Source organism: Odocoileus virginianus, chromosome 1 (genome assembly GCF_023699985.2).
Source record: "Odocoileus virginianus isolate 20LAN1187 ecotype Illinois chromosome 1, Ovbor_1.2, whole genome shotgun sequence".
NCBI classification, from domain to species: Eukaryota; Metazoa; Chordata; class Mammalia; order Artiodactyla; family Cervidae; genus Odocoileus; species Odocoileus virginianus.
Window position 1 is genome coordinate 108,519,339 of NC_069674.1, and position 23,215 is coordinate 108,542,553.

Consider the following 23,215-nt stretch of genomic DNA (forward strand, 5'->3'; position numbering starts at 1 on the left):
GAAATTATCAGATTTTTATAGTATTTTTTGTCTAGAAAGGGAGAATTTCTCAAAGCAGTCATATATAAACTTAAGAATGAAGAAAGAGAGACTGGTTGTATTGTTTACTTTCTATGCTTGCCTGAGACTTCTTTTCCTGAAATCCTTTCCTGATGCTATCATGTTGAGATAAATATCTTTTCTCTGTGCTCTGTTATCATTTCATTACCTCTCATATGTCACTAAAAATCATGTGTCTTCAAATAGGTGGCACATCTTTTCAAGCCAGAGGTGATGTCTTACCCATGTAAAGTTCCCAGTGCAAGGCTCTCCCGGTACACGCATGTTCAATGCTTTGACAAGGATAAACTGAAGCCCTTGCCTTGTGAGTGTTTACAGAATGCAAAGTACTACTTTCACTACTGAACAGAAATAAATAAACACAAATCCCCTGTTTTCTGGGAGATGAAACTGATGAAACATATGAGCAATAAAAAAAAAATATATAATAATGTAAAGAGAAGGAAACACTTCCAGAAAATAAAAGTACAAAATGTCAAAACTGGTATTATTTTTGCACAAGCCTGAGTGAATTGGTTAAAATGGACTAATAAGAAAGGCAGGATATATGTGTATGCTAATTATTGTATATAAACATTATATCTATAAATATTTTTACATGTAACCATGAATTCACACTGAAGTCTCAAAGTTTAATCCATTATCACAAAGATTATTATACATTCCTTCTTTGGTCATGTTTAATTCCCACTAAAAGAGAGAGAAATCTGGTTCATATCACCAGGCATCCATTTATTTAAAGGTTTAATTCCAGTGTACATGCAAAGCAGCATGTTGTTAACTTGGGCCAGCATGGAAGCAACTTCTCCTACTTTTGTGTAGTTCCTTTAGTCTTACAGATTCTACTTTCTTCCAGCATTAATCAGGCCAACGTATTTTTTTCCACTTTCTCCAGTGAGGCTTTTTCACACACCAGTAACTGTTTTTTTCATACTACATAGTCCATCCTGGAATTTCTCATGTTTAAAAACTATATTTAGATTATATGCATTTTAATTACACTCATTGAAGTGCACATTCTGTGCTGTGGTTCCTGACTGTTATGGCACCATAATAGTCTCCACTGTTATGGCATCATAGAGTATAGTGTCACCACCAGAAAATGTACCCTGTGATTCACTTGATCCTTCTTCCTTTTCTCTCCCTTGGTCTCTGACTGCTACTGATATTTGTATCATCTCCAGTTTTGCCCTTTTCAGAATGTCATATAATTGGTATCATACAATATTTAGTCTTTTGAACTGTCTCCAGTTTTTCCCTTTTCAGAATGTCATTTATTTGGTATCTTACAATATTTAGTCTTTTTAGATTTCTTATTTTAGTAATATACTTTTAAGATTAACCCATTAATTTTTATGATACGATAGCTCATAGTTATATTGTTTAATAATAGTCCATTGTATAAATGTGACAGTTACTTATCTATTTCTTAAAGGTTATCTTGATTCCTTCCAGGTTTTGGCAGTTATGAATAAAGCTACTTCAAATTTCCATGCACAGACTTTTGTGTGAAAATTGGTTTGAAAGTAACTGGATAAATATCAACATGTCCTTTTGCTACATTATATTGTAAGATTATGTTTAACTTTGTTGGAAGCTGCCAAACTATTTTCCAAAGTGGAAACATTTTATTCTACAGTTCAGAATTACTATAACTTTAAAAAAATGATATTTGCATCATGTGCTAGTCCATAGCTCTTTACTTTTAATCTATAGTATCTTTAGCATAGAGGACATACAGTAAGGTCTTGTTTTATAATCATTCTCACAGTCTCTGTATTTTAATTGGAGTATTTAGACCATTCATGTTTGAAGAGTTTATATAGATTCTGTTTTCTGTTGTTTGCACCTGTTATTATTATTTGTCCCTCTCTGTTTTGACTTCTCTAGTTTTAACTGAGAATTTCATATGAATCTGTTTTATCTCTTCTTTTACACATCATTTATTCTCCAAGAGTGTGTAATATATATTTATAACTAAAATAAATCCCCTTTCAAATAAAATTATATCATGTCATGGGTAGTACAGGCATATCCAGTATAATTTCCCAATTTTCTCCTCCTGTCCTTCGTGATATTGCTGTCATTAATTTTATTTAGCCATGTGGTATAATCACCTAATACATTGTTGCTCTTATTACTCTTTTTTTTAATTAAATGCTTTGATAAGAAATAAAATTAGAAAGGTTTTATTTTTATCTCTCTTATTGCCTTTCCTGTGTTCTTCCTTTCTTTATAAAGTTTCAAGTTTCTGACCTATATAATTTTTTTCTCTCTGAAGAACTTGTCCTAACATGTCTTGCTTGCAACAAATTTGAAGGAATGTGTTGGGTATAGAATTCTAGGTTTTTGGCCTCTTTCTTTCTTCCTCACTCTCCATATTTCACTTCACTCTCTTCTGGTATGCATGTTTTCTGATAGAAAGCTAGATATAATCTTTATTCTTTCCCTCTAGAGGAAAACTCTCTCCTCTTTACTATATGGCTTATTTCAAGATTTTTCTTTGTTTTTATTTCCCCCTTGAAGTTTGAATATGATACGGCTAGATGTAGACCTTTTGGTATCTATCCTGATTTGTTTCTCTAAGCCACCTAGATCTATGGTTTGGTGTTTGACATTTATTTTAGAAAGTTTCTCAGTCATTATTAATTCAAATATTTCTTCTGCTACTTTTTTCTCTTTCTTCTATTATTCTTATTACCAACACATTACATGTTTTGTAATTATTCTATAGTTCTTCAGCATTCTGTTTTCATATGTTAAATTATAGTCTTTGTACTTTAATTTGGGAAGTTTCTGTAGTAATTGTTCAAACTCATCAACTTTTTTCTTGGTTGTGTATGATTTAATAAAATGAGTCTGTTATGGCATTCTTTATCTCTGTTACTGTGTTTTTTATTTCTAGCATTTACTTTGTTTACTTATTAAATGCTTCTTCAACTGTATGCATATATTACTCATATGCTAGTGCATATTATATAGTTTTTCTATTAGATCCCTTAATATATTAATCATAATTACTTTAACTTTCAGTCAGTCAGTTCAGCTCAGTTCACTCGCTCAGTCATGTCCGACTCTTTGAGATCCCATGAATCACAGCACGCCAGGCCTCTCTATCCATCACCAACTGCCAGAGTTTACTCAAACACATGTCCATCCAGTCGGTGATGCTAAATTTATGTTCTGTTAATTCAAAAACTGTGCCATATCTCATTCTATATCTGATTCTTGTCTTATCTCTTCATATTGCATTTTTGAGGTTTGTTTTTTCTTCTGTTTTTGCCTTTTAGCATGCCTCACAATTTTACATAAGGTAGTAGTAATTGAGGTTTTTCAACTTCTAGCATGAAAATTTATGTTAATCTACCTATGAGCTGGCTTATGTTTAAGGTTTGATGTAGCTGTAAGTGCCAAAGACTACACTTCTCTCTAGTTTCATATATTATTCTCTCCCCTAATAAGAAATGCATTAGTAGAGTATATTGCAGTTAATTGCCTTTCCCCCAGGTGAGATAAAACAGTGGTAAAATAGTTTCTCTTGCAGAGTAGTTTGTTTTTATTAATTCTCTGACAATATTTAAAAAATGGAACATTTTTCCTTTTGCTGCCCAAAATATGAGTGTAGGCTTTCTCCAATGTTTATCATGAAGGCCTGGTGAGAATCCTGCAGGTAAAACCCATGAATGTTGAGAAGTCCCTCCCCTCTGCCCAGACTCGTGAGAATTTTTAATCTCTTATTGATCTTCGCAAGTGGCACTAGCGGTGAAGAACCCTCCCGCCAGTGCAGGAGACATAAGAGACATGGGTTCGCTCCCTGGATTGGGAAGATCCCTGGGGCAGGAAATGGCAACCCATTCCAGTATCTTTGCCTGAAGAATCTCATGGACAGAGGAGACTGGCAGGCCATGGTCCACGGGGCTGCAAAAAGTCAGGCACGAATGAAGTGACTTGCGAGCTCAGTCCATTCAGTCGTGTCTGATTCTTTGTGACCCTATGGACTGTAGCTCCTCTGCCTGTAGGATTAGCAAGCAGTTAATCCACACCCAACCTTCCGTAACTCATCGAAACTGCCATCTCAGTGTTCCTACTCTTACTTGCTTAGTGGTCGTATTACTATTATTGTTGTCATTATTATTACTTTGTATTCTTCTCTGAAATTCTCTGTGTACTTGCCTGCCTCTACAGATTCTGAGGTAGGAGTTTGTCTTTTGATTTCTGATGCATCTTGGAGATGCATTCATTTCATTTCATCCCATTTCTTGTTTGACACATCAGGTGATGACCTCTAAGGTCTTTATATGATGGAAATGATCAAAAGTTTCTCCCTCACTCTTGAAGGATAATTTTGCTGACATATAATTCTAGGTTGGTGGTTTTTATATTTTCTTTCAACATTTAAAATAGTTCACTTCACTTACTTCAAATTTGCATGATTTCTGAAAAGAAGTTCACCATCATTCTCACCTTTTTCTCTCTATAGTTGAAGTGTCTGTTTTCCCTTTGGCTTCTGTCAAGATTTTCTATTTGTCTTTTGTTTTCTGTAATTTGAACATAATATGTCTAGGTGTAGTTTTGGGAGGATTTTACCCTGCTTGTTATACTTTGAGTTTCATGGATATATAATTCAGTGTGTGCAGTAACTTTAAAATTCCTCAACCACTATCACTTCAATTTTTTTTTTTCCTTCTCTATTCTTTGTTTCTTCTCTTGGCATTTCTATTACATGTATAATACACAATTTAGATTCACAGTTCTTAAATGCTATGGAAGTGAAAGTGAAGTCGCTCAGTCGTGTCTGGACTCTTTGCATCCCCATGGGACTGTAGCCTACCAGGCTCCTCAGTCCATGGAGTTTTCCAGGCAAGAATACTGGAGTGGGTTGCCATTTCCTCCTCCAGGGGATCTTCCCAACCCAGGGATTGAACCCCGGTCTCCCACATTGCAGGCAGACGCTTTACCAGCTGAGCCACCAGGGAAGCTCTGATAGTTAAATGCTATATATTATTATTATCATTGATTTTCTCTTTCATTTCTGTTTGAGATGTTTCTATTGACCTATCTTTAATTTCATTGATATTTTCCTATGCCCATGCCCAGTCAACTGAGACATTAAAGGCATTCTTTAATTTTTATACATTGTCTTTGATTTCTAGCATTTCTTTTTTTTTTTTTTTTCATCTTTAGAGCTTCCTTCTCTCCATCCATTAATTTTTGCATGCCTTCTATTTTATCTCTTATAGTATTTATAACTGATAGATATTTCAAATTCTCTGCCTGAAAATTCAAAAATATGTGTTGAATCTGAACCTGTTTCTGATGATTTCTTTGCCTCTTTGGATTATTACCTTTCTTGCAAACCTTATAATGTTGAAATAGGTATGATATTTTGGGTAATAGAAACTGAGTTGCATAATCTTTAATGTCAGTTTTTATATTCATCTTCCCTGAGAATGTGCTGAGTTTAATATTTGCTCTAACTATATGTTTCAAGGGTTCAGATTCCTCCATGTTCTTGTTTTTTGTTGTTGTTTGTTTCCCCTACTGATTTTGAACTTTCTACTTAGTCCTTTGCAGAAAGCTTTTGCTTGTCACAGCTCTTTCTGAGGGAATCCCTTGTTATTGCGTAGGAGTTCTATTGGTGTTGCTACAAGGTACAAGGGAGGGCTATCTTTCTAATTGTAATTCAGACTGCTGTGTTTTAGTGGACTTAGTCTTCAGACTCTGATCTTCATAAGTGGTTGTGAAGTGATACAGCTAGCCCTCCCTCTAACTCTGTTTGGATAACAAGGATAATGCACTGCACTTAAATAAATGTACTTCCTGTGGGTGGGACAAAGTTCTTGTAAAGACTTTTCCCCTTGACAGGAGGCCTTTGTTAAGGAGCAGTCAGCAACTTTCAGTGATTGCTCCCCTCTCTGTCCTGCCAGAGACAGGCAGAATCCTTTTCAGAGATTTTCTTTGAAAATCTAAAACAACAGCTGGTATTTAAATCCACAGCAGTGTGGAGACCTCCTAGGACTTCTGACTATTGTTGTTTATCTTTTTTCACACAGGTCCTTATTTAGTTCTCAGTAATTCTTCACAATTATCATTTGAGTGTTCCTGAGAGTCTGTAGTTTCATTATCTCATGAAAACTGATTCCACTTGTGATATTCGGGCTTCACTTATAGGATTTGGTGTTGATATTTTGCCTTATCATTTAGTTACTTGGTCAATCAAAAAAGAGTGGTTAATTTTTTTGTTGCTATTTTGAGGATAGATGAGATGACTTCCAATCTATGCAAATGTCAAAGATGAGACAAGATGTTTGTCATTTTAGTATTAAAAAGTTTCAAATATTTACTTGTGTAATTTAACACCATAAAGGATAATTTCTTATTGAAGATTAATTCTTTTTATTTTTGTCCTTACTTCTCTAGCTTTTAAAGTAACTATTAATAATAAGGGAGCGTCCCTGGTGGCTCAGGCAGTAGAGAATTTGCCTGCAATGCACTAAGCCTGGGTGCAATCCCTGGGTCGGAAAGATCCCCTGGAGAAAGGAATGGCTACCCACTCCTGTATTCTTGCCTGTGCAGGCTACAGTCCATGGGGTCATAAAGAGTCAAACATGACTGAGTGACTAACACACACACACACACACACACACACACACACACACACACACAATAATAATGATTCACAGGTGTCATAAGAATGACCTTACATCTCTAATCTCAGTCTTTTGGAATTGTATTTTTCACAGGTTTATTCTTTCAGCCTAATTCTGTCTTAAGTCTTCAAATTTTCTCTAAGACACAAATAGCTATAGTTTGTCAAAAATCAATTTTCAGTCTTATGTGGACACATTTTTCCCATAGCAATGACTTCCTATTATGAACCAGAATGGAAAAGAATAATTTGTCTATGTGCTGTTAAAGTCTCACATTCTGAATCTAATTGTTTGTATGCAAAAATTCTGCTTTATGAGCTTTACTTCTATCTTTATAGTGTTATTTGAAGGAGGGAGGCTTCATGAGTTGTTTCTTAATTTGATATATTTAAATATACCACTACCAGTTGCCAAATAATTTCTGAAAATGCATTATCATTTTGTGCATGTTGTCCTATGGGAGACAAAAGTAAAATAACTGTTCAGTATGTGACAAAGAAAAGTAAATATAATCCCCTAAATGCAATTATATAAGATTAAGTATCTTGTGGCTGGATTAATTAGCACAGAAATAAGAGAAATAATTTTGTTATATAGAAAAAGTCTTCAAATAATGTAGACTTTAACCATAATTGTTTGATAATAATTTGTTGCTTCTTCCAAATTTAAAATGGCAAAAATGACTATATAATAACTATATAAAATGACTATATAATAACTCTGCAAATTTTGCATTCTTAGCTTAAAATGTCCTTGACATAACATATTCTAACCAATATATTTCTAAGTTCATATGATTGCACATGCATGTAGAATCCAGATAAATTTACTCCAGATGAAAATCAAAAGGACTCAAGGGCATTTCTGCTTTTTTGTTTTATGTTTTGTTTGTTTGTTTCCTTGCACTGTATTTTTCAGAATTGGAAGTTTAAAGGTTGTCTATATGGATAAATATGTATCTACGTTCTTACTTGTCACCTAGCTTTTGGCTTTGCCTATTTGTGGGAACATATCGTTAGTGCAGTGTTAGGAGTTCAGAAAGATTAGCCTTGAGAAAATGTCCCAGAACACCGGTAAGAACCAGTTCAAGAACTTAGAGGTGTGGGTTTAGGAATGGAAATGAAAGCACTGCATTTGTAGGGTGGAACAAACTTCATTACATCCTAGTCTGCATTTGTATGTTTACACTTGGTTAACTAGAGAATTTGTTAATGATTAGAATAGGGCATTTCAGGTATTTAAGTATCTTTGAATGCCTCATTTGGATTGCGCAAACATCTGGTCTTGAAAAGAGTTAATATATTATTCTTTGTATTCAATTACCTTCTTTCTTTTTCTCTGGTCTAAAGAAAAGCATCTACTTCTGTTTTATTGACTATGCCAAAGGCTTTGACTATGTGGATCACAACAAACTGTGGAAAATTCTTCAAAAGATGGGAATACCAGACCACCTTACCTGCCTCCTGAGAAATCTGCATGCAGGTCAAGAAGCAACAGTTAGAACTGGACGTTTAACAATGGACTGCTTCCAAATTGGGAAAGGAGTACATCAAGGCTGTATATTGTCACCCTGCTCATCTAACTTATATGCAGAGTACATCATGCGAAATTTCAGGCTGGATGAAGCACAAGTTAGAATCAAGATTGCCAGGAGAATTATCAATAATCTCAGGTATGCAGATGAAATCACCTTTATGGCAGAAAGTGAAGAAGAACTGAAGAGCCTCTTGATGAAAGTGAAAGACGAGAGTGAGAAAGTTGGCTTGAAACTCAGCATTCAAAAAACTAAGATCATGGCAACTGGCCCCATCACTTCATGCAAATAAATGGGGAAACAATGGAAACAGTGAAAGACTTTATTTTGGGGGGCTCCAAAATCACTGCAGATGTTGACTGTAGCCATGAAATTAAAAGATGCTTGCTCTTTGGAAGAAAAGCTATGATCAACCTAGACAACATATTAAAAAGCAGAGATATTACTTTGCCGGAAAAAGGTCCATCTAGTCAAAGCTAAGGTTTTTCCAAGAGTCATGTATGGATGTGAGAGTCTGACTATAAAGAAATCTGAGCACCGAGAACTGATGCTTTTGAATTGTGGTGTTGAGGAAGACTCTTGAGGGTCCCATGGACTTCAAGGAGATCAAACCTGTCAAACCTAAGGGAAATCTGTCCTGAATATTCATTGGAAAGACTGATGCTGAAGCTGAAATTCCAATACTTTGGTCACCTGATGTGAATGATTGATTTATTGGAAAATACCCTGATGCTGGGAAAGATGGAAGGCAGGAGGCGAAGGGGATGGCAGAGGATGAGATGGTTGGATGGCATTACTGACTCAATGGAATGAGTTTGAGCAAGCTCCAGGAATTGGTGATGGACAAGGAAGCCTGGCGTGCTATAGTGCATGAGGTCTCAAAGAGTCAGACATGACTGAGCAACTGAACTGAACTGAAGGAGCACTCTTGGCAGAAACAATCATGAGTTCTTCATTTTCATCAAGTTTTTAATGCATGTTATAAGAGATGCGAATACCAGACCACCTTACCTGCCTCCTGAGAAACCTGTATGAAGGACAAGAAGCAACAGTTAAAATCAGAAATGGAGTGACAGACTGGTTCAAAATTGTATACTGTCTGTATACTGTCACCCTGTTTATTTAACTTATGTGCAGAATACATCATTAGAAATGTCAGCCTGGATGAAGCATAAACTAGTATCAATATTGCCAGAAGAAATATCATTAACCTCAGATATGGAGATGATACCACCCTTATGGCAGAAAACAAAGAGGAATTTAAGACTCTCAATGAAAGTGAAAGAGGAGAGGGAAAAAAACTGGCTTAAAACTCAACATTCAGAAAACTAAGAGCATGGCATCCGGTCCCATCACTTCATTGCAAATAGATGGGGAAACAATGGAAACAGTGAGAGATTTTACTTTTGGGGGCTCCAGAATCACTGCAAATTGTTACTGCAGCCATGAAATTAAAAGAGGCTTTCTCCTTCAAGAAAAGCTATGACCAACCTAGACAGCATATTAAAAAGCAGAGACACTTTACCAACAAAAGTCTGTCTAGCCAAAGCTATTTTTTTTTTTCAGTAGTCATGTATGGATGTCAGAGTTGGACTATAAAGAAAGCTGCATGCTGAAAAATTGATGCTTTTGAACTGTGGTGTTGGAGAAGACTCTTGAGAGTCCCTTGGACTGCAAGCAGACCCAACAAGTGCATCCTAAAGGAAATCAGTCCTTAAGGAAGACATACGGATGGCTAAAAAACACATGAAAAGATGCTCAACATCACTCATTATCAGAGAAATGCAAATCAAAACCACAATGAGGTACCATTACACGCCAGTCAGGATGGCTGCTATCCAAAAGTCTACAAGCAATAAATGCTGGAGAGGGTGTGGAGAAAAGGGAACCCTCTTACACTGTTGGTGGGAATGCAAACTAGTACAGCCGCTATGGAAAACAGTGTGGAGATTTCTTAAAAAACTGGAAATAGAACTGCCATATGACCCAGCAATACCATTTCTAGGCATATACACCAAGGAAACCAGATCTGAAAGAGACACGTGCACCCCAATGTTCATCGCAGCACTGTTTATAATTGCCAGGACATGGAAGCAACCTAGATGCCCATCAGCAGATGAATGGATGAGGAAGCTGTGGTACATATACACCATGGAATATTACTCAGCCATTAAAAAGAATTCATTTGAATCAGTTCTAATGAGATGGGTGAAACTGGAGCCCATTATACAGAGCGAAGTAAGCCAGAAAGATAAAGACCATTACAGTATACTAACACATATATATGGAATTTAGAAAGATGGTAACGATAACCCTATATGCAAAAAAAGAAAAAGAGACTCAGATATATAGAACAGACTTGTGGACTCTATGGGAGAACCCGGGGGTGGGATGTTTCAAGAGAACAGCATCGAAACATGTATATCTAGCGTGAAACAGATCACCAGCCCAGGATGGATGCATGAGACAAGTGCTCAGGCCTGGTGCACTGGGAGGACCCAGAGGGATGGGGTGGAGAGGGAGGTGGGAGGGGGGACCGGGATGGGGAATACATGTAAATCCATGGCTAATTCAATGTATGACAAAAACCACTGCAATGCTGTAAAGTAATTAGCCTCCAACTAATAAAAATAAATGGAAAAAAAAAAAAAAGATTCATTGGAAGGGCTGATGCTGAAGATGAAGCTCCAATAGTTTGACTACATGATGGGAAAAACCTAGTCACTGGAAAAGACCCTGATGCTGGGAAAGATTGAAGACAGAAGGATAAGTGAATGACTGAGACTGAGATGATTGGATGGCATCACAGACTCAGTGGACACAAGTTTGATCATGTTCTGGAAGATAATGAAGAACAGGGAAACCTGGTGTTCTGCAGTCCATTAGACCACAAAGATTCAGACAGGACTGAACGACTGAACAACCTCAAGACAAAGACCTTACCCTGTCACAAAAATTAGCTCAAAGGATCATAGACTTAAATGTAAAATGTGCAACTAAAAAAAAATACAGAAAAACACTTAGAGGTCCTTGGGTGTGGTGATACCTTTTTAAATACAACATCAAAGACATAATTAATGAGTGAAATAATTGATACATTGAACTTTACTGAAATTCACAATCTGCTCCAAAAAATAAAATATGAAGAAAATTAGAAGACAAACCATGGTCTGGGAAAAAATGTTTGCCAAGGACTGAGAAAGGACTTTATCTAAAATATATAAAGAACACTTAAAACTCAGCAATAAGAAAAGTGACAACTTGATTTAAAAAACGGGGTGGAGATCTGAACAGATACCTCACCAAAGAAGATGGACAGATAGCAACCAAGCATCTGAAATAATGTTCCACATCATATAGCATTGGAGTATTTTGTAAATAACTGAGATTTTGAAATAGTTTATCTATAGATACATATTTTTTGTTATAGTTACTTTGCTTTTTAAAAATTAGATCTCATTTGCTTTCTCTGCTTTGCTTGGGTTTTATATATATATTATATATATACAAACATACACACAGTTTTTGCAATTTTGATTTCTCTTTCTAATTGTATGATTAAATTTTTTTCTAGTAATTTTATACATATATATTATAGAATCTTAAATTTATAGAATTGTGAACAGAAAAGCAAAATTTTAAACTTAATTACCTTAAATAAATATCATATCAGGCTTACTATATTTTCCTAAATGCTTCATAGACCATTCATTTGCAAAGAACGTGCTCCAGAATTATTCTAAGTATTAACTAACTGATTTAAGGAAGGTACTAGTCATTTGGAACCAAAAAAAAAAAAGATCAATATTAGAAATGTAGTCCTTATGCAAGGCAATTAACAATCTAATCTAGACCAACAGACTACTGGATTCTTAATGACTGTAAATATAAAGGTGCATAAAATGATTGCTAGAGAATAAGCAGATAAGCTATCTGTCAGCAGATAAGTGAATTTATGGGGGAAACTTTCCTCTGTGTTTCAGTTCTCCAGAGCATGCAATGTAAGGAAAGAACTGCTTGAATATAAGATGGGCAAAATGATGAAAAAATCATCTATTGCTATTTTTCTTAATTCCACTCAAAATCACTTATTCCTCATTTTTCTCCTTTTATTAAAATTGAATTTAAGTAAGCATTTGACATTATTACCTTTTTCTTGAAAGTCTCTCTCTCTGTGTATTTAAGATAATCCACTTAGAATATAATTCAGGTCCATTCATTCTAATTATTGATAATTTCAACTTCAGTGTTGATGCTTGTTTTCCAGTCTTCTCTGTCAAGATAATTCTTATCAAGGATCACTGGATATTTTCTCAGTTTCTTTTGTTGTTTACTATTATGTTTTTCAATAGTTTATAAGCTTCAAAGTGTCAGGGATCATATCTTGTTCTTTTCTTGTATTTCCCACAGCATCTAAGTTTAGCAGAGGATTCAAAAAACTATTTACAGAATAGAAATTACTTTCTTTGTTGTCTTTATCTTTTAGCTTTCTGGCTGCCCTATATAATATCCTGAATAGTCTTTGTCTTTTATGTATTGTCTTTAAATATAAATTGTTCTTATATTGCAGTCTAATACTTATTTGATTTCCAGTTTCATATATAATAATGTTTCACTTGATTTTTGTCCATAAACTGTTCCTGTATAATAATATTATGTCTGTAAATCTGTCACTTGTAAGATTGTAGCATGAGGTTTTCTGATGTACTATACATTATTTCTTTTCTTATGGCTCAATCCATGTTTTCTCTATTGTTTGTTCTCTTTATTTGTTTCAAGGGCACAACATTTGCTCATTATAAAAGTAATAAAAATGGAAACAACGTATAAATATTAAATCAGTAAATAACACCCCCTAGAATAATCAACACTTATACTTGATTGTTTTCATTCTAGCCATGATGATATAAATATTTAAAACAAGAAGTTGGATGTAATGTGGAGGATAGGTGGATAGATAAAGCACTTTCTAATATAAATTATTTAAGTAGCCCGGCCCATTTTAATTATGTTCCGTGCTGTGCTCAGTCGCTTCAGGCGTGTCCGACTCTGTGACCCTATAGACTGTAGCCCACCAGGCTCCTCTGTCCTGGCCATTCTCCAGGCAAGAATACTTGAATGGGTTGCCATACACTCCTCCAGGCGATTTCCTGATCCAGGGATTGAACCCGGGTCTGCTGCACTGCAGATGAACTTTTTACCACTGAGCCACCAGGGAAGCCCCATCTTAATCATAAGAGAATATAAATAAGTAGTTAAATAAATTCTTTTTTTTTTTTTTTTTTGTACTAGGTAAGACTGAGGTTCACTTTTTTCTGTGTAGCCATCCAGTTTTCCAAACACAATTTACTAAAAATCTCATCATTTCCATAGCATTATTTTGCCATTTTGTCACAAACCATGTGAACATATAAATGCTCAATCTTTTCTGAACATGCTATGTTTGTCTTGTCAGTTTGCTCTTCTAATGCTGATACCACACTCTTAATTGCTATACATTTCCCAAAAGTCTTAACATTCAATGGTGCAAATCAAGCTATTTTCTTTCTTTTCAATATTGCTTTGAGCGTCATTGGACCTTTGTTCTATATGGATTTTTAAAAGATTTTATAAATTTCTGCTAATATTTGGAGGGGTTTTGAATAAAATTTATTATATATATATATATTTATTTATATGTGTGTGCATTTATATACCTATATAAAGTTCGTCATGGTTTGCCAATTCATTGACATGGTGTACCACTTTGCTTAGACACTTTATTTATTTCAATATTATCTTGCTGATTATAATGTGTTGTGCTTAGTCACTCGCATCCTACTCTTTGTGACCCCATAGCCCACCAGGCTCCTCTTTCCATGGGGATACTCCAGGCAAGAATACTGGAGTGGATTGCCATTCCACTACAGGGGATCTTCCCAACCCAGAGAACAAACCCCAGTCTCCTGCATTGCAGGTGGATTCTTTACCACCTGAGCCACCAGGGAAGCCCATTTTTTCGAAGTGTCTGAATATTTGGTACTATTGTAAAAAAAAAAGTATATTTTATTATTTGTATTTTGTCTGTCACATGAAAATGCAAGTACATTTGATTTTTAATGGATACTATGTCAAGCTAACTTGTCAAATTCAATTGGTAATTATAATAGCTTTTTATGCTCCATGTACATAATCATAAAATCTGCCAATAATGAGGTTTTATTTCTCTGTTTACAACTCAAATTTTTCTTCATTGTATTAGCTAAATTTTCAGCAGAATATATATCTTTAAATATACTCTTTTAAAAGAGAAATTTCAGTTTCAGAGAAAAACTGAGTGAAAAGTGCAGAGTAGCTCCTGCCCACACATGCAAAGTACCTCTTACAGTCAACACCCAGCACCAATTCATTTTTAAAATCAGTGAATCTACATCATTATCACACAAGGTCCATAGTTTTCATTAAGCTTCAATCATGGTATTCTATGGGTTTTAACAAATGTGTAATGACATAGTATCCATCCAGAATATATGCATTGTCCTAAATATTCTCTGTAATCTACTTATTCACCCCACCCTGTCCCTAACCCCTGGTGACTGAGAGTTTCTCTGTCTCCATAGTGCTGCATTTTTGAAAAAACCCATACAGTCGGAATCATACAATATATAACTTTTTTTAGATTGACTTATTTCACTTAATATGTATTTAAGGTCCCTCCTGTCTTTTCATGGCTTGACAGCTAATTTTGTTTTAGAGCTCAATAATTTAATTACATTTTATTTATTCATTTACCTACTGAAGGCATCTTGGTTGCTTCCACGTTTTAGCAAATATAAATAAAATTGCTATAAAATTTCTGTGAGCAGGTTTATGTGTGGACACAAGTTCTTTAATTCTCTTGGTAAATACTAAGTAGCATGAATGATGGATGGTTTAGTAATAGTCTGGTTAGTTTTGACTTTCAAAGTGGCTGTAGCATTTTGCATGTCAGTTAGTAGTGTACAAGAGCACCTCTCATAACATATCCTTGCCAACATCTCGTGTTGTAAGTATTTTAGATTCTTATCATTCTGATAGTTATGCAGTGGAATATCATAGTTGTTTTAATTTGAAATTCCTTAATCACTTCATGGCAAGTAGATGAAGAAACAGTGGAAACAGTGGCTGACTTTATTTTTTTCTGGGCTCCAAACTCACTGCACATGATGATGGCAACCATGAAATTAAAAGATGCTTACTCCTTCAAAGGAAAGTTATGACCAACCGAGACAGCATATTAAAAAGCAGAGACATTACTTTGTCAACAGAGATCCATCTAGTCAAGGCCATGGTTTTTCCAGTAGCCATGTATGGATGTGAGAATTGGACTATTAAGAAAGCTGAGCACCGAAGAATTGATGCTTTTGAACTGTGGTGTTGGAGAAGACTCTAGAGAGTCCCTTGGACTGCAAGGAGATCCAACTGGTCCATCCTAAAGGAGATCAGTCCTGGATGTTCATTGGAAGGACTGATGCTGAAGCTGAAACTTAGGCCACCTGAGGCGAAGAGGTGACTCATCTGAAAAGACCCTGATACTGGGAAAGATTGAGGACAGGAGAAGAAAGGGATGACAGAGGATGAGATGGTTGGATGGCATCACCGACTCAGTGGACATGGGTTTGGGTGGACTCCAGGAGTTGGTGGCGGACAGGGAGGACTGGTGTGCTGTGGTCCATGGGGTCACAAAGAGTCAGACATGACTGAGCGACTGAAATGAACTGAACTGAACTGAATGACACGTGATGCTGGGCATCTCTTCATATGCGTACTATCTGTATATTCTCTTAAAATTATCTTTTGCAAAGTAGAAATTCTTCATTTTAATTAAGTCAAACTTGCCAGTTATTTCTTTTATGAATTATGCCTTTGGTTTTGAATCTTACTTGGGTATCAGCCCAAGCTGATACCTTCTAGGGGTTTTATAATTTTACAGTTTTCATTTAGGTTTGTGATCCACTTTGAGATAGTTTTTGTGAAGGTTGTAAGGTCTAAGCCTCAATTTATGGGTTTATTTATTTGCATGTAAATATTCAGTGAGAAATCTGTATTCAGGTCAACAAGCAACAGTTAGAATAGGACACGGAACAACAGACTGGTTCCAAATTGGGAAAGGAGTATGTTCAGGCTGTACCTTGCTGTCAAAGGCCCATCTAGTCAAAGTTATGACTAGATACAGTCATTCATACATACATACATACATACAGTAATCATGTATGGATGTGAGAGTTGGACCACAACGAAAGCTGAGCACTGAAGAATTAATGCTTTTAAACTGTGGTGACGCATAAGACTCTTGAGAGTCCCTTGGGCTACAAGGAGATCAAACCAGTCAATCCTAAAGGAAATCAGTCCTGAGTAATCATTGGAAGGACTGATACTGAAGCTGAAGCTCCAATACTTTAGCCACCTGATGTGAAGAACTAACTCTTTAGAAAAGACCCTGATGCTGGGAGTGATTCAAAACAGTAGGAGAAGGGCATGACAGAGGATGAGATAGTTGGATGATATCATTGACTCGATGGTCATGAGTTTGAGTTGGCTCTGGGAGTTGGTGAAGGACAGGGAAGCCCAGTGAGCTGCAGTCCATGGACTTGCAGAGTCAGACATGACTGAGTGACTGAACTGAACTGAAATATTCAGCTGTTCCAGCACCATTTGTTGAACAGTCTATATGTTCCATATTGCATTACCTTGGATCCTTTATTAAATTTCATTCAGCTCTATTTACAGGGGTCTATTTTTGGACTTTCTATTTTGTTCTTCTGACCTATTTAATATTCTTTCACCAATAATAGACTTTTTTGATTACTAAAACTTTATAATGAGTCATACTTGAGTAATGTCAAACCTCTTTTTCTTCAATATTTTGTTGACTAGTTTGGGTCTTCTGCTTCTTCTATAAACATTGGAATCTGGTAGGGTTTTTTGTTTTGTTTTGTTTTAATACATTCACGAAGTAACTTGCCAGGATCTTGATTTGAATTGCATTGAATCTACTGAGTTAAGTTGAGAAGAATTGACATCTTGATAATATTGAGTCTTTTATCCATGAATGTGGAGTATCTATTTCTTCAGTTCTTTAAATTCATTCATCAGAGCTTTATAAACTTCCTCCTGAGATAGTATATATATTTGATATATTTATAACATTATTTTATATTGAGGGTGATAATATAATTGGTACTGTGATTTTTTTAAATTCTTCTTATTCATTGCTGAATTGTTGATATATAGGAAAGTGGATTACTTTTATATGCAAGGTTAATACCTTGCATCGTGCAACTTTGCTGAAACCACTTATTAGGTTTTTGGATTTTTCTCCCCCCAGTTCTTTGGGACTTTCTACATAGACATTCAATCATGTCACCTATGAACAAAGAATGTCATTTCATCATTCTCAATCAGTATACTTTTGATTTTCCTTTCAAGTTCATTTATTGTAATATCCTCTTCAGATTTTGGTATCTGATGTATGTTGGCCTTATTTAAAAGAGGTAAAAATATTCTTTTTTTCCCCATTCTCTAGAGATGTTTGTGTGAAACTGATGAACTTTTTCTATATAAATTTTTGAAGCTTTCATCTCTGTTAAACTGCATTTTTGAACAAATTCCTTAGTATTATCCAAGTGGTCACTAATTAGCATATGTTTATTCATAATATATTTAGATATATTTTGATATATTGAATTTGCAGTGATGTAGTCTTTTATTCCTGGCACTAGTTTCACTAGGTTTACTAGTTACTCGCTCTTTTTTTTTTTTTTTTTTAACTTTCTGATTGCTCTCTTGGAGTTTGTCTTTTAATGAAGCATAAGTACATTTCATGCTATAACTACTGATATCATAGATATTTGATTTTGGATCCATAAAACTTATGTCTTAGAATTTTATTGAGCATTCATTAGTTTGTAAATCATTAAGTATCAGTCATGTTTAATGTATGACCAGGCTGATTTTTTTCTTCTAATAGAATGACAGTTTCTCTCTTCATGGTTGAATATTAATTTACCTTCAAATTCTAGTTCATAACTAGGATATGCATCACCTTTTGCTAAGTAACTTACATATTTTCCCATGGAAAATGTCCTATATTTTAAATCTAAATACTTTTTCACTTTTATTTTTAATATTCCCTATTTAGTGTCACCAGTTTACCATTCACTGTCAACTCAAAGTCATCCCTGTCTTTCCTAAACTCCACTTTTTTTTTCCTCATAAGTTTTAATCTCTTGTTTTTTTTTTTTTTTCCTGTGCCAAAAGAGAATCAAGTGACATTTGGTAATTGAAACTTTAAAAAAAAATATTTGGTCATAATCTTCTAAAAGAACCAGAAAATACTCACTAGCAGAGGAATCTGACATATCTTTCTATCCAGAAAGCCAGTTTAGCTTAGAAACATATTTATCACCATATGCAACATAGACAGTCAAGGGGAGTTTGCCGTAACATGCAGGGAATCCAAAGCTGCTGCTCTGTGATAGCCAGATGGTTGCAGTGGTGAGGGATGTGGAAGGGAGGTTCAAGAAGGAGGAGACATAAGTGTACCAATGGCTGATTTAAGTGGATATATAGCAGAAACCATCACAATAGTGCAATGTAATTATCCTCCAATTAAATTTTTTTAAAAAATGGATCTGTAAAGTGACCTAACAAAGGCATTCAGAAGAAGAAACATTCTCAGCATAATGAAAACTGTATGATAAATATATTTTCATACCTTTCTAGGATATCTTTCCATCAATTTAATGAAAAAGAAACTTACTAGAGGGGGTCAGAATGGGGGTGGTTACACATGTTTACCTGTGGCCAATTCATGTTGATGTATGGCAAAAATCATCACAATATTGTAAAGAAAATATTCTTCAATTAAAAATAATTAATTAAAACATAAAATAAAATGTGATCTAGCTTTAGTTTACACAAGAAAGATAAGTGAATTTCAGATTTGTCTTAGGAATTTTCCCTAAAGAATATTGCTACAGTTTCTCTGAATTTGGGGAAAAAATGATCATTGTGCAACAAATAAAATGTACTTTAAAATTGTGAAGTATTTCAGAGATAATTTTATACTGTCTAAGTTTTCCAGAGAAAAATGTGATAGAGTCAACTGAATATGAATTCTCTATTCCACTATCTACCTGTACCACATCATCTGTGCAACTCTGTCCAAAGTCATTGTGAATATCTATGGGGTAAAAATGCTTATGAGAGGTTAACCTTGTTCCCACGACTGCCATCTGGGGGTTGGGGTGGAGAGTAGATAAAGAATATTTTTAGGATTATTATATTTGATAGTCAATTCAATTCTTCAAACTATCTCTTTACAAGTAAGCCAGGTAATAAATTTTAGGACTCAGAAACAGCCAATTTATACTACAAGATGGGCTTTAATAGTACATAATTTCAGTATTCATATCCATCTTCCAAAGAAATGCCCAGACTATAATATGCATCTATCTTGGAATTAGAAGTGATAAATGAAGTGACAAAGCATTAATACTATTTACAATTTCTATGTTTTTTTTCTCACTACAATTTTATGTTTTTCCCAGCAAACAATAACAGCAAAACAGTTCTTTCCTGGTACTAGGAAGAAGTGATAGAGAATATTTAGATTTTTGGTTAAAGATGCCATTTAAAAAATTCTATCATTTTTCACATATCTGTCGATTTCCATGACTGCCTCAAATGCAATCTCTTTAATTTCTTTCCATTTGTTGTTGTTCAGTTGCTAAGTAGTGCCTGCCTCTTTGCAATATCATGGACTGCAGCATGTCTGGCTTCCCTGCCCTTCACTATCCCAGAGTTTGCCCAAGCTCATGGCCATTGAGTCGATGATACCATCCAACCATCTCATCCTCTATCATACCCTTCTCCACTTGCCCTCAATCTTTCCCAGCATCAGGGTCTTTTCCAAAGAGTTTGTTCTTCACCATCTGTCCTTCCAACAAATATTCACAACTGATTTCCTTTAGGATTGATTGGCTTGATCTCTCAGGATCTCTCAGGAATCTTCTCCAGCACCACAGTTCAAAATCATCAATTCTTCAGTGCCCAACCTTCTTTATGGTCTAACTCTCACATCTGTACATGACAACTAGAAAAAAACATAGCTTTGACTATACTCTTATACTATGCTCTGTCAGCTAAGTGATGTGTTTCTGCTTTTTAATATGCTCTCCAGGTTTACCATAGCCTTCCTTCCAAGGAGCAAGCATATTTTAATTTCATGGCTGCAGTCACCATCCACAGTGATTTTGGAGCCCAAGAAAATAAAGTCTGTCACTGTTTCCATCGTTTCCCCATCTATTTCCATGAAGTGATGGGACTGGATGCCATGATCTTCATTTCTTTAATGTTGAGTTTTAAGCCAGGTTTTTCACTCTCTTCTCTAATTTTTATTAGAGAAAGAAGAGGCTGTTTAGTTCCTCTTCACTTTCTGCCATTAGAGTGGTATCATCTGCATATCTGAGGTTTTTGATATTTCTCCTGGAAATCTTAATTCCAGCTTATGCTTCATACAACCTGGCATTTTGCATGATTTACTCTTCCCATAAGTTAAATAAGTGGGTGACAATATACAACCTTCACATACTCCTTCCCTAATTTTGAACCAGTCTGTTGTTCTGTGTCTGGTTCTAAATTTTGCTTCCTGACCTCAATGCAGGTTTCTTAGGAGGCAGGTAAGTTGAAAGAATTTCCCACAGTTTTTTGTGATCCACACAGTCAAAGGCTTTAGTGTAGTCAATGAAGTAGAAATAGTTGTTTTTTATGGAATTCCCTTGATTTTTGTGTGATCCAAATGATGCTGCAATTTGATCTCTGGCTCCTCTGCATTTTCTAAATCTACCTTGTACATCTGGAAGTTCTTGATTCATGAACTGCTGAAGCCTAGCTTGAAGGATTTTGAGCATGTGACATTTTGTTCCATAAAGACTCTCGAATCCTCAATAATCTCTATTCAATGAATTTTAGCTAATATTTATTGACTGCTTATCATGGCCATATTGAGAAATCTCTAAGCATATTCTTGACTTAACTAATATGACACTGTCTTACAACCATTATCCATAGATTATATACCATTGAAAATATGCTCCCTTTTTTTCTAAATGCTACTTTCATATTATTATTTTTCTTTCACTCAGATAATCTCATCCACTTGTAGACTGCTATGTAATCTTTTTAATTTTGTTGCAAATATCTCTGGACATGAATTTGGAAAGCTTACTTTTGCTTTTTAAATACTTTATTCCCTGTTTAACATTTGTAAAATGTTAGTTGAGTTTGCTAACAAATATAGAAATATAGCCTAGCAGAATGGTAAAAAATAAGTATGACTGTAAAATTGTGCCAGGAGTATATCTAATGCAAAAATGTATTATATTATACATGGCCCATATACTTGATGCAAAATAGCTAGCATTCTAGTTATATACTTTCTAGAACAAATATTAGCACCTTTCACTTAAATAATATTTTTAGTTTAGAGTTTAGTGAAGTTCACTCATTAAGGATAAGGTTAAATGGAACAAATGCTGTCACTTAGATATCAGTAGGAGAATTACAAAATCAGCTATTAACACTCAGCTTTTTAAAAATTACTTGATTTGTTTGAATATGTAAAAAGTAATACTTTCTATTATCAATTATTTGAAAGAATGTGCAATTTTTCTAAAGAAATAGCTTATTATAAAACTGAGATGATTATATTTGCATGGTATTCGTGCATGGTATTCATGGTATTCATACATAAAAGAGAAGTATGTTATGTTAGAAGAAGAATGCTGCAGAAATATAAAGTCATACAGTTTCATTATGAACCAAACACCAAGATCATTAATCATAGAAAGTGAATAATCATACTGACCTGTATAGTATTTTCATTGCCAAAGATATTTTGCTGTTCTAAGCTATAGCAATTAATAATTATCATTGAGTCTAATGTTAATTGAAACTATCCCTCTACATAGAAGAAGTAGCATATTATACTAAAAGTAAAATATACAATTAGTACATTAAAACTTGATTATAGTAAGTGAATTGCTCTGGTTTCTTATTTAATGAATGAAATGGCATTTCTATTTACATTCCATTACTAAGACAGTTAAAAATGACATGCTAGGCAGAATACTATATGACAGTGAATGTTTCAATGCATTTTACAACTTTCATAAAATAAGTTCTCATTATTCTCATTTGAAATAGTCAACCTTTCAAATGACTTATTGAAAAAGTGATACACAGCTTAGAATTCACTAGCTTTCTTGTTTATTAGAAATATTAGGAAACTTATTTTGAAATTAAAATTGAACAGGAGTAGTGAACAGAGACAGTAAAAATGACTCCAGAGGTTAATGTTTTCTTTTTTTAATGCAGCCAATTAGAGCTCTCACTGGAGCATTGTCTATGCTGGCCTTTCATCCTGCAGTGCTTACTCCCTTCACGAGAACCACAAAGAATAATGAAGCTGGCTGAACTCAGCCAGCAAGAAATAAACTTGACTTTTGCTGTTGACCTCCCTAGATCACATTTATATTTTCACAACATTGAGACAAGAGGTCATACAGCATAAGAGCACACAGAACACAATTGTGGGAGAAAATATAAAGCATTGTTTAGCCATTGTTATGGTCTTCTTAAAACTCTGATCAATACCTGAATGCCATAAAAGCATGGGGAATAATAATGCCTTTTAAGCAATCAGCATGATTATCTAGGAATAACAAACTCCTTCACAGAAAATATTTGACAACTTGTAATGCTCTGTAAGATCTCTGGTCAGCTCTGGGATGCATATGAGATGTACAAACCTTCACTGAAGGTTTGTGACACTTTGGGGCACTGCTTATCCCATATATGCAAATGAGCTATATATTTAAAACATCACAATGTTTTAAAATTAATCAAATGCTTTTTCTCAATTGATAATGCAATCCTTGCTTTGACTTCT